Genomic DNA, 16,641 nt, shown 5'->3' with positions numbered 1-16,641 from the left:
GCGATCTGTTTCATCTCTTCCGAAAGCGTACAGTGCTGGTGCACGCAGAACTGTTTCGGAGCACGCCGTTCATCGTACATTCTTGAACACTGAGGTCCGCAGATAATCACCGCTACGTGTTCGCATGTTGACCCAATGACATCGTCAGTTACGATTGCAGTGGGGCGGGACCATCGGAATTAAACCGTCGATCAAAGAAACGTGTCGGCTCTTCGGGTGAATCGCATTTTTGCCACACTAGGTCGATGGTTGTCTCCACAAACATCGTCTTCGAGGTGAACGGCGGCATGAAACGTGCAGTGCGCCACGGAGGAAGGCTGGTGGGAGCAGTATTATACTTTGGGAGACATTCTCCTGCGCTTGCATGGGGCCTGTGGTAGTAATCGAAGACACACTGACAGCTCCAAACCACCTGCATCCCTTCATGCTTGATGTCTTCCCCGACGGCGATGTATTTTAGCAGTATAATTGTCCGTGTCTCGGAGCCAGAACCGTGCTACTGCGGTTTGAGGAGCATTATCGTGAAGTTATGTTGGTCTCTGCGCAACCAAATTCGACTGGTGTAATTCCTATGGAACCTATCTGGGTTACTATCGAGCGCGATCGCCACGTGCGTAAATCAGCGTCCTCGAATTACTTGACCTATGCGTAGAAAATGTTCAAGTGTGTATGAATTCGTAAGGGACCAAACTGCTGAGGTCATCGGTCCCTAGACTTAGACCCTACTTAAACTAACTTATGTTAAGAAGAATACACACACCGATTCCCGACGGAGGACTCGAACCTCCGGCAGGAGGGGCCGCGCAATCCGTGACATCGCGCCTCAAACCGCGCGGTCCTATGCGTAGACATCTAATGCCACGTACATCCACAACCCTACCAACAAACTGTTGGATCCCTGATAAGCAGAATCAGTGGTGTATTTCGTTACAAAGACGGACAAACAAGCTATTAAGCGTGTGTTCATAATGTTTTTGGTCATCAGTGTACACTGATGCCCGTTGTAAATCACTAAAGACTACCCTTTGGTGGGTTCGGTGTACTCCATTATCCCAGCACTATAACACGGAACACTACTTGCCAGTGAGAGGTGAACTGCAGTACTGAACTCTGGGAGAAAGCCACACGCACTACGAACTGGTGCGGGTACAGGGGACTTCGTGCTCGAAATGGGTTTTGTGCCTCCCGCAGAATAATTTGCAGGTAGCGGCGGACAGGCCGGTGTATCGTACTTCTGGAACACCTTGTCCACTACTTACAGTGTCCTGGGCTCCGTTCAAATGTCAACACATTCCCTCTTTGTACAAGTGTCACTCCGCGCCAGTGTCACAAATCCGTTTTCTATTATCCTGGATGATCATTGTCTTTGAGTTTGACAGCGACGTGTGGAGAGGTCTGATTCTTCCAATGTTTTAGAGAGGCAAATCGGTGTTACTCCGGGTATTAAGCTGTGGGGTTCATCGGGTATGGTTTCAGATAACGACGGCTGGCTGTGAATGAGAGAAATCTGGCAGGACAACGGTAGGTCACGGATATCCTACAAACTTATGTGCTGTCTCTCCTGCAACTGTGTCGTGACGCCATTTTTCTGCAGGACAACGGTCGTCCACAGATGGCTAGCACGAGTCTCCTCCCTTCCCGCGCCCGGGTTCCCGGGTTCGATTCCCGGCGGGGTCAGTGATTTTCTCTGCCTCGTGATGACTGGGTGTTGTGTGCTGTCCTTAGGTTCGTTAGGTCTAAGTAGTTCTAAGTTCTAGGGGACTGATGACCATAGATGTTAAGTCCCATAGTGCTCAGAGCCATTTGAACCACGTGTCTCCATGAACTTGGCTGGGTACTCAAATTAAGGTTTACTCCAGTGACCAGCAAGATCCCCTTATCTGTCCGGAATAGAACGTGTGTGGGACCAACTAGGACGTCAATTACGCCCCACTGACAGTATCCAGGATGTCCAGGACCAGTTACGACAGTTTGACTCAGGAGAGGATGCAACGGCGTTGTGTCTGCCATCCCATCGCATTATTGAATGCGTTCAGACCAGATGGGGTGCAACGTCATATTGATAAGTAGGCAAGTTTTAGTAAATTTGACTTGCTTTAGTAGTCACTTAAAACACTTCAAATGCTTGCGAAATTTCATTTCGGTTCCACCTACCATTTTCGGTGCTTCACTTTTTGTCAGGCAGAGTATTTCAGTAAAGAAACTAAACTCCACCTCAACAGGCCATGAAGGCCCAACGGTACCGATCGACCACAGTTTCATCCTCATGTCACAGGCGTCACTGGATGTGGCTGCGGAGAGGCATGTGGTCAGCGCACGCCTCTCTCCCGACCGTATGTCATTTTCCGAGACCGGAGCCGCTATTTCTCAATCAAGTAGCTCCTCAGTTTGCCTCCCAAGGGCTGAGGGAAACCCCGCTTGCCAACAACGCTAGGCAGACCGGATGGTTACCCACCCAAGTGCTAGCCCAGCCTGACAGCGCTTAACTTCGGTGATCTGACGGGAACCGGTGTTACCACTGCGGCAAAGCTGTGTTGGCTGTATCTCAGTAAAGAACTTACTTAAATTCTGTGAAGCAGAAAGAAAGATAAGCATGGCGAAAGATGTCGAACGACTTAAGTTATGATTCTGCTCCTCGGGAGAAGTAAACATTGCGGCATCTTATTTTTGTCGTTGCAATTCTCTTTATAGACACATCAAAAAAAGTTTTGCATCACCCCAGTTCCCAGAAATCCTGAAGATAGACGTTGACAGTGGATATTGTATCACAGACACAGTCCCTTTGACTGTTCAGAGATGTCACTAAACCCGCCCAAAGATGTAAACAACCATGCATGATCAGCGCCTATTAGACGGAGGGGGTCCGATTGGCGATCAGTTCCAATCATTCCACCAGGAAAGAGGTACACGGCTCGTGTTGTCGGTAGTTCAACCATGCCTTGACAGTCAATACCACGGTTCGATCGTGTCTGCATTGTTACTTTGTGCCAGGAAGGGCTCTCAACAAGGGAAGAGTCCAGGCGTCTCGGAGTGAACCAAAGCGATGTTGTTCGAACATGGAGGAGATGCATAGAGACAGGAACTGTCGATGACATGCCCCGCTCAGGCCACCCAAGGGCTACCACTGCAGTGGATTACCGCTACCTACGGATTATGCCTCGCAGGAAGCCTGACAGTAATGCCACCATGTTGAATAATGCTTTTCGTGCAGCCACAGGACGTCATGTTACGACACAAACTGTGCGCAATAGGCTGTATGACGCGCAACTTCACTCCCGACGTCCATGGCGAGGTCCATCATTGCAACCACGACACCAAGCAGCGCGGTACAGATGGGCCCAACAACATGCCGAATGGACCGCTCAGGGTTGGCATCACGTTCTCTTCACCGATGAGTGTCGCATATGCCTTCAACCAGAAAATTATCGGAGACTTGTTTGGAGGTAAACCGGCCAGGCTGAACGCCTTAGACACACTGTACAGCGAGTGCAGCAACGTGGAGGTTCCCTGCTGTTTTCGGGTGGCATTATGTGGGGCCGACGTACGCCGCTGGTGGTCATGGAAGGCGCCGTAACGTCTGTACTATACGTAAATGGCATCTTCCGACATAATGCAACCATATCGGCAACATATTGGCGAGGCATTCGTCTTCGCCCGCCGCTGTGACCGAGCGGTTGTGGGCGCTTCAGTCCGGAACCCCGCTGCTGCTACGGTCGCAGGTTCGAATCCTGCCTCGGGCATGGATGTTCGTGATGCCCTTAGGTTAGTTAGGTTTAAGTAGCTCTAAGCCTAGGGGACTGAGGACCTCAGATGTTAAGTCTCATAGAACCATTTGAACCATTCGTCTTCATGGACGACAGTTCGCGCCCCCATCGTGCACATCTTGTGAATGACTTCCTTCAGAATAACGACATCGCTCGACCAGAGTGGCCAGCATGTTCTCCAGACATGAACCCTATCGAACATGCCTCGGATAGAGTGAAAAGGCCTGTTTATGAACGATATGACCTACCAACCACTCTGAGGGATCTACACCGAATCACCGTCGAGGAGTGGGACAATCTGGACCAACAGTGCCTTGATGAACTTGTGGATAGTATGCCACGACGAATACAGACATGCATCAATGCAAGAGGACGTGCTGCTGGGTATTAAAGGTTCCTGTGTGTACAGCAATCTGGACCACCACCTCTGAAGGTCTCGTAGTATGGTGGTGCAACATGCAATTCGTGGTTTTCATAAGCAATAAAAAGGGCGGAAATGATGTTTATGTTGATCTCGCTTCCAACTTTCTATACAGGTTCCGGAACTCTGGGAACCGAGGTGAAGCAAAACTTTTTTTGATGTGTATACGACGTAAGGTCTCCAAGCAAATTTTGAGTACAAAATGTTCGTGTACCTGCGTATATGGACGCACAGAGGAGAAAAAAAAACACCTAAACAAATATGATTAGCATGGAGTCGTACAGATGCGTTTCGTTGCGGAGATGATGTGTACAATTCGTAATGTCTTTTTAGAGGGATCTCGGACCATTAATTATGCCGTGCTACGTTTAGGTGAGTGCACTGGATGCATTGGGCGAAACAGACGATGGAAACGCAGTGCAGTTAGTGTTGTGAGATAGGACTGACTAAAGATGGTATTAAAATGCCGGAACGTCAGTTTTCTGTTCTGTAGCACTCCATCAGTAGGAACAAGGAAAACGTTTTAGGAACCCTGCGCTAGACAATCACAAAGCCACCACCGTTGTATGAAGTAGACTATCAAATACGTGACCAACGTGTAGTAACGTGGGGAAAGATTACTCCTTGCATCATATTAATCGCTTAAGGTCACTACTGATCTTGGTTAACTCGCGTAGGAATTTTTTATAGCGTACTAAATCGTAATTGGTGGTGTCGACATTTTGAGATTGCAACTTGGCTGCTGATAATTCGTTAGTTACAAGTACCATGGAACATTCGACCGATTCCTTTGTTGAAATAATATGAAACGAGTCAGTTGTGTTAACATTAACGAACATATTTTTTAGTCCTACTCATGGAACTACAGTTAAAATTTTTTTTGGAGGTTGCCACGTAAAAATTCGTCCATGGTGTACCGGGGGTTGCTCAGGAGAGATTATTTTAGGTTAGATTTAAAACTTCCTTTGCTGTCTGTCAGACAGTTCATGGTATCGGGAAAATGATCAAAAATTTTGATTTTTGCACGTGGAACTGCTTTGTGAGCCACTGACAGATTTAATAATGAGTAATGAAAGGCATTTTTTTTCTAATGGTGTTGTATGGACGGACATCACTGTTTCGAAATTGATGGATTATTTATGAATAATTTCATTAGCTTAAAAAAATGGTTCAAATGGCTCTGAGCACTACGGGACTTAACATCTATGGTCATCAGTCCCCTAGAACTTAGAACTACTTAAACCTAACTAACCTAAGGACATCACACACATCCATGGCCGAGGCAGGATTCGAACCTGCGACCGTATTTCATTAGCGAATTTACGTAACTGCCAGTCAGATGAAAACGAGATAGGTTGAAAAAATTAAGTATTCTGTTTATTATTTCAGAATTTATCGGCATAATTGTTAATACATTTATCTCATTGTGAGACAGGGCCGTCAGTTGAATACGGAACCATGGTTGTACCCCGTCGGGCACCTATTCGCCCGAAGCTAATCGATGACCGCGATGTCTTTCTTCAGGACTCCAAAAATGTGGAAATTGCAACTGTATGGCGGATGTGTCAACTATTGTCAACTGAGTAAGAGTTTAAACTGCTAGTCTAAAGCTAGTTTTGGTGTCTTTGGATGTAATCAGTGTATCGTGTTTCATGATGTCTACATAACTGTCCCTTGCGTATTGAACTTGCATATCTTAAGGTGACAGGAAAACTTTTGCAACCTAGTCAAATCAAGATTATCAACATGTGGACCTGCCCACACGATGCTCCTTCATGACATTGGGTTTTCATTTAGACTCTCTGACGTAATAGACGGAAGAATAGTTGAAGACACATGCAAGGCGATATGGGAACAGTTGTACAATAAACGTATGTCATCTCCCTCCACTCCAACTCCTACAGATTAACAGCTGCAGTCTGTATCGAATCGATTTTGGAGTGTGTGGAAGTTCTCCAGTTACTGTATATTGATTGTACCGATGGAAAAGACGCACTTACGAAATCCTAAGTGAGTAAGAAAGTGAAAGAAATGCAGTACACATTTTTATAAGCTTGTAAGTGCAGTGGCAGAACATAAAATTTAAAATTGGCACGTTTAAATAAAAATATGTATTTCAGCCACTGGAGATGCCTCAGTGTATTAAAACTGGATACGTCTGTCGAAGCGAAAATTACATTTATTGAGTTGCACATAGATGTAATGTATTATTTCCACGAAATTTTTTGCGATTGTACAACAGTAGAAACAGCAAATCCAAATCAGCGTAGCTAAACATGCTAAAACCGTAAAAATTAAGATAATGATTTGTTGTTATGCTGGCGCTGTGTTGTGCCTCGGTCCCGGCGACGCTCGGCCGAACGGTGCTGCGCCATCGACCGGGTGGACGTAGGACGGCATCATTCACTGTCGCGACCGGCCCTTACTTATTTAGCTGACCCATCTGTTATGCGGAACGATTGCACTTATACGGTGAGGGCTGCTTCCCGCGACCTTATAATAGTCGTAAAGTGCGCTGCCACCATTACAAGTTTCTTCGAGGCCATTGCTGTCGGACCTTCGGCGCAGTTCCTCGCGCAGCATTTACGGGATCAGGTATTGAAGAACATTCGTTTATAGTTGCATCACATAATGAAAACGTTGGAGTATGACCTTTGAGCTTCGAACTGAGAGTCGCGTCCTTCAGTTAATCAAAAATACGGATAATCGACAGATCTGATTTCTTACATGTGTGAAACCGTCAGGTGTCTCTTTCTAAACTGCAAATGTGGCAGTAATAACAATCCTGTTGGTTTAATGGTTCTGTCAGCTATTCTCACCTGAGGAAGTGTTTGCAAGTGCCAATCGAAATTTAGTTTTGGTGTCTTTGGGTGTAATTAGTGTAAAGTGTTTCATGATTTCTACGTAACTGTCCCCTATGTATTGAACTTGCATATATTAAGGTTACAACAAATGTATCGGCAAAGAGGCTTCTGTGAACAATCGGTATACAATGTGGTGAGCGTCAGGTTAATGTATACTTCAATTTTCCTTTTCTTCGAGAATTTAAGTTGCATCTACATAATTGATGTCGAACTCAAAGACTGTGATATAGCTCTGAATTCATTCTCTAAATCCTGTAAATACTCGTAGGAAAAGAGAAATATGACTGCATTGCAGCGAGGTATAGACTTTTGCTTTCCTAGTTCGTCAGGACGTTAAAAACTGACATTCTCCACATGTCTTCTGAGGCGAAAGGTTAAACAATTCCTCCGTGAAACATGGAACAGAATACACCTCTGTTTTCATTCGAGGTGTTCAAAAATGGTTCAAATGGCTCTGAGCACTATGGGACTTAACATCTATGGTCATCAGTCCCCTAGAACTTAGAACTACTTAATCCTAACTAACCTAAAGACAGCACACAACACGCAGTCATCACGAGGCAGAGAAAATCCCCGACTCCGCCGGGAATCGAACCCGGGAACCCGGCATTCGAGGTGTGACGTATTACTGTGGTCGTACAAGGTTGTAGTGTACTATTTTTATATCGTTTCTCCTACTCATCCATCACTAAAATATGCTTCTGTTGTATCTACCTCTTACTGCTTGCAGATATTTTGTTATATATTAGGTTCCATGGATCGACAGTTGGTAGTTAAGGAACATCCCATCAACGTTCTTCTCCGGCTGTATGTTCCGTATGCTCATCAACTCTACGCTTTTGGTATTGCTACCTCAAACAAACGTAAAATCGAATACGGGGACGAGGATGCCTATCAGCATTAATTCGTCGTTTCACGCCCCATGGTGAGTTACTATTGGTTACTGTCAGCTCATGCTGTTGAACTAATCAGACATAAATTTGAAAGTAGCTCCGTCCTCTTAGTGCACTATCCCACCGACCCTCTATTACTCTTCCCACCGGAATATCGTTGTAGGTCTGTGCATAGTTTCTTCCTCAGTTATGTATTCAGCTCTCGTAACGGATTCATTGGACTCCGTTGAAGTCTTCACACTTTTTTCCTGTGCTGGTTCTCGAATCCGTCTCCATACCGTGCAAGACTGATTAACAGACCGCTCACCCATGAACTTGGACAGATTAAGCGTTATAAACTCAATTTTCGGCCGATCGAGGGGTCTCTGCAGGGTTTGTGGAGAACTGCAGAACCTGTCCTCTCTTGATTAAACTACTACAGATTTTAAAACCAAAATATTTCTTGCCCTACACCAAAACGCAGTAAATGTCTCGATCCACGAGCAGCATGTTCAGCTAGTTACATTTCTTTGACAGCGTTGATGAACAATATCCCGCAGTTATGCGTCGGCGTTTTTTCACGTTACGCCTGTATATGAAAGTATGAAGGCTACTGTTCGTATTTTTCCCGTTAATAGAGAGCAAGATTTGTGTTTAACAAAGCCTCTCTATTGTATAGCGTGTCCTGTAATTGTATGGAAACATTATAGCGCATTTTCTTGCCTAGAACAGCCAATTTAAGAGCAAGAAATCGTCGAAACGTATTGAGATTTGCAGCGTTTTGAGCTCACGGACCGGACCAACGACAGAGACACGCTGGAACTATCAACTATTGCTAAGTTAATATAAGAAATGTTTCAGTGTGACTGCTTCCAGCCATTGAAAGTCAGCGCCGCCTTCCAGGCCGCCTTACGGGTGCTACACGTTATACATGCTTCATATCCTTTTGTGTGGAATGCCTGGGCAGATATATTGGATGAGGTCGCCTCGATGCATGGGATGCCAGATTCCTCGCTCCGAATACGTCTCTGAAAACCGACGTTTATTGCACCCATTTGCCCCACCAGGCGAGCGCTGCTAGCGCGTGTAGTTATTTGGCATATAGATTTGCTACAGGCCACCCATCGTGAAATAATCCTGCTGTCGTTTTCCGTTTATATTACTCTACGACTGGCCCGTATTTTTAGCATTTAGTGTAATCTGCGAAGTATTAGAAGCTCTATTCATTGCACACACATTTATTATCACTGCTCGGAAACTACACAATTTGTCATTACATTTAGTTTGACATAAAGTTAGTATTTTGGACGGTAGAATGGCTTCTTGATATCTCGGTTAAAATTTACCGGGTCGATCTATCGAGGAAACCCATACCCATTTCCAGAGATCTGAAAAATCGTGTTACACGGGACCCGTGCAGTATCGGACGAAGAAAACCTACCAAGGGAACTCAAACTCCCTAAGGCCGTATTTACAAATAACGCTTACGGCGGGCGACAAATCCGACGTGATTTCAGATAGAGGGTACATGCCCAACAAATAGATCATGATAAGTAGGATAATACAATGGCATATCTGCTGTACGCCGGCAAAGTATCGAAAAAAAATCGGCAGAATACTGGCTCGACACAACATTAGATAAACTTCGCGTGCACCATCGAAAACGTGTGCACTCTCAGGTGTGTTGAAAAACGACTTGTGACTATGTAAACTAGGTGTTTACCATATTTCCTGTAAATACAGTAAGGCATATACCGGACAGACTGTGCAGACAATAGAAGGGAGATGTTACGAACACAGAAGAGACACCGAGCTTAACCGTCCAACAAAATATACAGTTTCAGAACATTGCATGCCTACTGGGATTCAGTGAAATATGAAGAAACGGAAGAGTAAAAGACGGACCTCGTCGTTTTGGGGTTGTGTTCTGAAGGAGGCTACTGAAATATGAGTGGCTGACACAGATCAACAGACATAGTGGCTGCATCGCAAGCAATGCTTGGGACACATCGCTAAGCCACCTGAAGTCACAGTGTCAGCCGAGAGCCACTTGCGCCCAACGGTGGCCACAGAAGCACTGAGGGACCGGGGTTCGCGCCTAGCCTTCGGCAGTCCCGTCCCCATTCCATTCCACCCGACGGGCCTACGACCGGGTTGTGTGGAAGGGATGGGGAGTGATCTCAGTAGACAGAAGGCGGGATGTACCAAAGATGCTTATGCTACAAGTGTCACCTGAAGAGGACAGCAAGGTACAATGTCGAAATATCGTGTTTAGAGGACGACTGCACCCAGCTGGGCACTCGAGAACAGTGCAAACAGTTTATTCGCCGGGAAAGGTTAAGATCACACATCAGGTAGCATTTGCTGTAAACAGCAATGGTAAGCGTTCATACATTGGAGTACTAGGCGATTTTGATGGATTTGGGCATGTTTTGTGTTAAAGGAAGCATAAAATATCTATTTATAAAGCTACAATCCCATAGGGATGTGCCTAAAAAGCTAGTTACGTTGCATCTGAATGTAATGTACGAAATGTTATACACTTGTTAACACGCAGTCATTTACAGAAATTTTGAACTTAAAGTTTTATACAGAAATTTCACAAGAATTTTGAGCAGAAGAGTTGCGGAAATACACCTACGAAAATATGGAATGTTTCAACACTACTGCAAAGCAGAAGATACGAGTCAAAATTAAAATTCCAGAATGCTCTCGGATAGAAAAATCGCAAGAAGGATCGGATCTAATTGTTAAGGCCATGAAAGAGATACATTGATGAGCTACAACATTATGACCACTGCTAACAGCGAGGTCGAATGTCTCCTGGTGGTGCTGCGGGCACGTGACGCAGGAAGGAAAGAATATAAGCGGGACAGAGACGAATGGGTAGTCATTATAGCGAAGATATGAGCCGATAATTCGGAAATCTACTGATGTCAGCGGTTTTGACAAAGGGCTACTGTTTTGATGCGGCGGCTGGAAACGAGAATCTCTGAAACGGCGAACCTGGTCGGCTTTTCGCCTGCTACTGTCATGAGCACCTATGGAAAGTGGTTTAAGGATGATGAAATAACGTGTGGGCCATATAGCATTGAACGTCACATTTCATCACAAAACGTACCGGTCGGAAGATCGCCTGCGGTTTAATCCAGACAACAGAATGCAATGCTTGTGCAGGCACAAGTGTTTCGGAGCACACAGTAGAAAGGTCATTGTTGAACATGGAGCTCCAAAGCACACGACTCCTGTGTGTTCCCATGGTGACTAAACGACATAGTCAATTACGATTGCAGTGGGCACAACTTCACTGAGCTTTCATCGCGGGTCGATAGATGACTGTCGTCTTGTCGAATGAATCTCATTTCTTGTTACACCAGGTCGATGGTTGTGTCCTTACACGCCATCAACCAGACGAATGGCTGCTCTTAACGTGCACTGCACCACAGATACAGGCTTGTGAGGCCAGAATTATGCTATGGGGTACGTTGAGTTGGGCTTCTATGGAACTCACGGTAGTGCTGGAAGACACCATGACAGCAATGAACTACGTGAACATTATTGTGGACCACCAGCATCCCTTCACGGTTGAAGTCTTCTCTGATGGCGATGACATCTTCCAGTAGGATAACTCTCTGTGACACAAGGCCGGAATCGTGCTGCAGCCGTTTGAGGAGCATGGTAGTTAACTCACATTGATGTCTTAACCAGCAAATGTCCACAATCTGTGCCCACTGGAGCATATCGGGCGGCAGTTGTGCGCCCACAAACCACCGTCCCGTAATTTGCCAATATTTCGTGATCAGTTAGTAGACATCTGGTGCCATGTACTTCTGGAAACCTATCAAGGACTTTCAGAATCTGTACTGTGTTTGAAAAATGGACCAACACGCTATTAAACAGGTGGTGTTAATGTTCTGGCTCATCGGTGTAGTTTGCATAAATAAAATTAGATATGTATTGGAATTCGAGAACATACCTTCTTTGTATTTGTCAGATTACTGGCTGGAGAAATGAACAGATGATTCAGATGCAGATTTGAATTGTAAGATAAAAATTAAACTTGGTGTTATTAAAACCACACCAAACAAAAATAGAGTGTTGTTTTTTTGTGTGGAGATGTATATGCAAAATTTAATACAGTTCTTGTGCAAGATTGTGTTCTTATTTTCTACCTTGCCAAAGATCCTGAAAAAGTCACTTATTTATGGTGGTATACTTGTGTCTTTTTGATGGTCATGTTGCGAAGTACCTGAAAGTGGATAGTTGGATGTCCTTGAAAAGTAGCTGCAACTTCGTGGTTGAAAGTTTAGTAACCTTCAGTTTGTACCAGTGTGAGAAAGAATCTATATGATGGTTAGTGTGATGAAGGGGAAATCCTTTTTTTTTTGTTTTTGGGTGATAAATCAGCATAATGATTTAATAAATTACAGCAGTAACACGACAGGTCATTATTTGCCAAAGCGGGGCATCAGCCATTTTTTTTTTTTTGTAATTTCCCGCCATGTTTAAGTCACAAAATTGCCCCATGCTCTCACTATTCTGTACAGTACAAAAGTAGCGCATAACTGGCTTGAAGCCGGCCGGAGTGGCCGTGCGGTTCTAGGCGCTACAGTTTGGAACCAAGCGACCGCTATTGTCGCAGTTTCGAATCCTGCCTCGGGCATGGATGTGTGTGATGTCCTTAGGTTACTTAGGTTTAATTAGTTCTAAGTTCTAGGCGACTGATGACCTCAGAAGTTAAGTCGCATAGTGCTCAGAACCATTTTGAACTGGCTTGAAGAGGGTAGGGGTGAGGAGGAAGCAGAGGAGGGATGGTAGGGGTGAGGATGTTGGCCTTGGAGATAAATCTCACAACTGCCTCAGAACAGAGGATAATGACCTTGGAGAACATTGCCTTTTGACGTAGTTGATAAGGAGAACAATGCATCCATTGAGGCAGAACTAACACTGATCCACTACTTCTTACTGGTTCCACTTTTACGATTTTTGGTCACAGCCTTCTCCAAACCGTCATTTATGTCGTATTTCACAGAAGAGAAGTATTGTTTCTTAGCAGACATCCAAAAGTAATTAGATCTGACTCTCAAAATCCTCTAGAAAATAGACTCTGAAGTTTTCGGTGGAACTTTATTTTAATGAATTGAAGGCGATATTCATAATAGACTCTCACACTGCAGCATTGGACAATGGTAATTGTGTACTGTACTGCTATCCTGTCTGGTCTTTATTCCCTTGTCGCTGTTCGCATTTTAAGGTATCCTTTAACTTATGTTCGCGTTTATAATTGACTTTGACCATAACTTTGTACTACTGACTATTACCTGCAGTTACCAATCATTGTTGTCTATCACTCAGTTAATAGAAATTCAATTCATAAATGATTGTTTGATAACGTTGAAACACAATTATCGTAAAAAAGTAATTATTTAGCGTTCCAGGATAAATTACGATAAACTCATCACACACTATTGTCTACTATGTTCCACCATTATTGTCCGTACTTCCACCCCCGCAAACAAAAGCATCTTCTACCAGTCCATCGTCAAACTTTTATTTATTTCTGTCTACAACATAAGCCTCTGAAAATTGTTAACTGGCACTTTCCACGGATTCTACGAAATGCATAATACGCAGTCTTGAGGCACTGGATAGAACTAATACACTCAGACACACCAAAAAAGGAAAGGACGCACAACGAAGTTGTGATGTACCTTTATATACAAACAAATGATTAGAATGTCATAAAAAATGGATGATTTATTGTAGAGAGTCAGAAATACACTAGGTGATCAAAAGTATCCGGACACCCCAAAAACATACGTTTCTCATATTAGGTGCATTGTGCTGCCACCTACTGCGAGGTACTCCATATCAGCGACCTCAGTAGTCATTAGACATCCTGAGAGAGCAGAATGGGGTTTTCCGCGGAACTCACGGACGTCGAACGTGGTCAGGTGATTATGTGTCACTTGTGTCATACGTCTATACGCGAGATTTCTACGCTCCTGAACATCCCTAGGACCACTGTTTCCCATATGATAGTGAAGTAGAAACGTGAAGGGACAAGTACAGCACAAAAGCGTATAGGGCGACCTCGTCTGTAGACTGACAGAGACTGCCAACAGTTGAAGAGCGTCGTAATGTGTAATAGGCAGACATCCATCCAGACCATCACACAGGAATTCCTGAGTGCATGAGGGTCCTCTGCAAGTACTATGACAGGCGGGAGGTGAGAAAACTTGGATTTCATGGTCGAGCGGCTGCTCATAAGCCACACATCACGCCGGTAAATGCCAAACGACACGTTGCTTGGCGTAAGCAGCTTAAACAATGAACGATTGAACAGTGGAAAAACGTTGTGTGGAGTGACGGATTCCCGTACACAATTTGGCGATTCGATGGCAGGGTGCGGATATGGCGAATGCCCGGTGGACATCATCTGCCAGCGTATGTAGTGCCAACAGTAATATTCGAAAGCGGTGGTGTTACGGTGTGGTCGTATTTTTCATGGAGGGAGCTTGGAGCCCTCGTTGTTTTGCGTGGCAGTATCACAGCACAGGTCTACATTAATGTTTTAAACACCTTCTTGCTTCCCAATGTTGGAGTGCAGTTCGGGGATGGCGATTGCATCTTTCAACACGATTGAGCACCTGTTCATAATGCACGGCCTGTGGTGGAATGGTTACATGACAATAACATCCCTGTAGCGGACTGGCCTGCACGGAGTCGTGACTGAATCCTATAAAACACCTTTGAGATGCTTTGGAACGCCGACTTCGTGCCAGGCCTCACCGATCGACATCGACACCTTCCCTCAGTGCAGCACTGTGTGAAGAATGGGCTGCCATTCCCCGAGAAACTTTCCAGCACCTGACTGAACGTACGTCTGCGAGAGTGGAAGCTGCCATCAAGTTTAAGGGTGGGCCAACACCGTATTGGATTCTAGCATTACCGATGGAGGGCGCCACGAACTTGTAAGTAATTTTCAGCCTGGTGTCCGGATACTTTTGATCACATAGTGTATATGAGAGAGAGAGAGAGAGAGAGAGAGAGAGAGAGAGAGAGAGAGAGCTTCATAAACTGTGCAAGTCAATAATGCGTCGGTTCATATCTGGCCCTTACGCAAGCAGTTATTCGGCTTGGCGTAGAATGACAGCGTAATTTGATGCCGTCTTTAGGTATATCGTGCCAAATTCTGTCCAATTGGCCCGTCAGATCGCCAGAATCCCGAGATGGTTGGAAGGTGCTGCCCTTAATGCTCAGAATGTTCTGAGTTGGGGAGATATCCTGTGAACCTTGCTGGAAAAGGTGGAGTTTGGCAAGCACGAAGACATGCAGTAGAAACTTTCTCCGTGTGCGAGCGGGTATTATTGTGCTGAAATGTAGGTCCAGAATAACTGTCTATGGAGCACACCAAAATGGTGCACAGAATAACGCCGACAGACCGCTGTGCTGTAAGGATGCCGCAGATAACAACCAAGGGATCCTGCTATGAAAAGAAACAATACCTCAGACCATAACTCCCGGTTGTTGGGCCGTATGGCAGGCGACAATCAGGTTGGTATCCCACCGCTGTCCGGGCGTGTCCAGACAATGCTGCGACATGGAATCGCAGTGACTGGAGTAGAACTGTCTTCAGTTATGAATCGCGTTTCGAGCTGAGCCCCGGTGGCCAGCAGACCTCTATAGTTTAAACAGGTGAAAACCTGTGTCCTAGATGTTTACAACTGATTTATGTTGGCTCTGAGCACCATGGGACTTAACATCTGTGGTCATCAGTCCCCTAGAACTTAGAACTACTTAAACCTAACTAACCTAAGGACATCACACACATCCATGCCCGAGGCAGGATTCTAACCTGCGACCGTAGCAGTCGCGCGGTTCCGGACTGAGCGCCTTAACCGCGAGACCACCGCGGCCGGCGATTTATGTTATGAACAGAGCTGTTGAAGGGCTGCGAAGTGCTCAGTGAATCGGAGCAAGTCAGCAGACGACTGAAAACTCGGACCATGTGGCAATGAAAGCAGAAAAACCAGATCAGGGCCTGACGTCATCCAAAGGGAGCGAGATATTGATTCAGGAAATGATAGATATCCGACGCTCACTCTGTATTCCTCTACGCCCCGTGTGCTAAGGATTGCCTACTCTACGACACAGATTATGAAACATACTAAATGTCTGAACTGCACCGACAGCACCTTTGCACCAACAAGTAAGAGGCACAGAGGCTATTAAACTTCGAACAGTGCGCATATAATGACTCATTATCTACCATTGAGGCTCAAACGAGAATGGAAGACCAATTTTACACGTTTTGTTTTTTTCAAAAATTGCTCTTCTGCGTCTTTTGCAACTTGAGATGAAAACATCGTGATTTTTGAAATGAAGATTTAAACCACAAAATTAACATCTACGAGGGTATGGACTCGTGTTCGAGGACATCACTATTAATACGTCTGTTTCTCTTGGTGTATGATTAGAAGAGCGGAGTGGTAATCTGAAGGTGTAGCGTTCGAAGTTACATGTTCTCATGTTTTTACCGTTTGTACGAAATCACTGGAAAGAAAAATATGGCGAAATTTCTGACAACGTTTACCCAAATTATCAATTCGAGAGTGAGAGTAACAACACACCTCGCTCTACTGCATTCGGCTTCACTCTAATTCAAATACTTTTTTTCAAGTAGCTGAAGTTGCGAAATATATGGTATCTTAGGCGAG

General features: G+C 45.0%; 1 protein-coding gene across 1 annotated transcript in view; it reads left to right on the top strand.

Moving 5' to 3' along the window:
- Positions 1-16,641, top strand: part of LOC126470529 (liprin-alpha-1) — a 1,209,312-nt gene that overhangs the window by 678,477 nt on the left and 514,194 nt on the right. The gene's annotated exons all lie outside the window — the stretch shown is intronic.

This window comes from Schistocerca serialis, chromosome 3 (genome assembly GCF_023864345.2).
Source record: "Schistocerca serialis cubense isolate TAMUIC-IGC-003099 chromosome 3, iqSchSeri2.2, whole genome shotgun sequence".
Taxonomy (NCBI): domain Eukaryota; kingdom Metazoa; phylum Arthropoda; class Insecta; order Orthoptera; family Acrididae; genus Schistocerca; species Schistocerca serialis.
The sequence above is the reverse complement of the archived record's forward strand: the minus strand, read 5'-3'. Positions and strand labels throughout refer to the sequence as shown.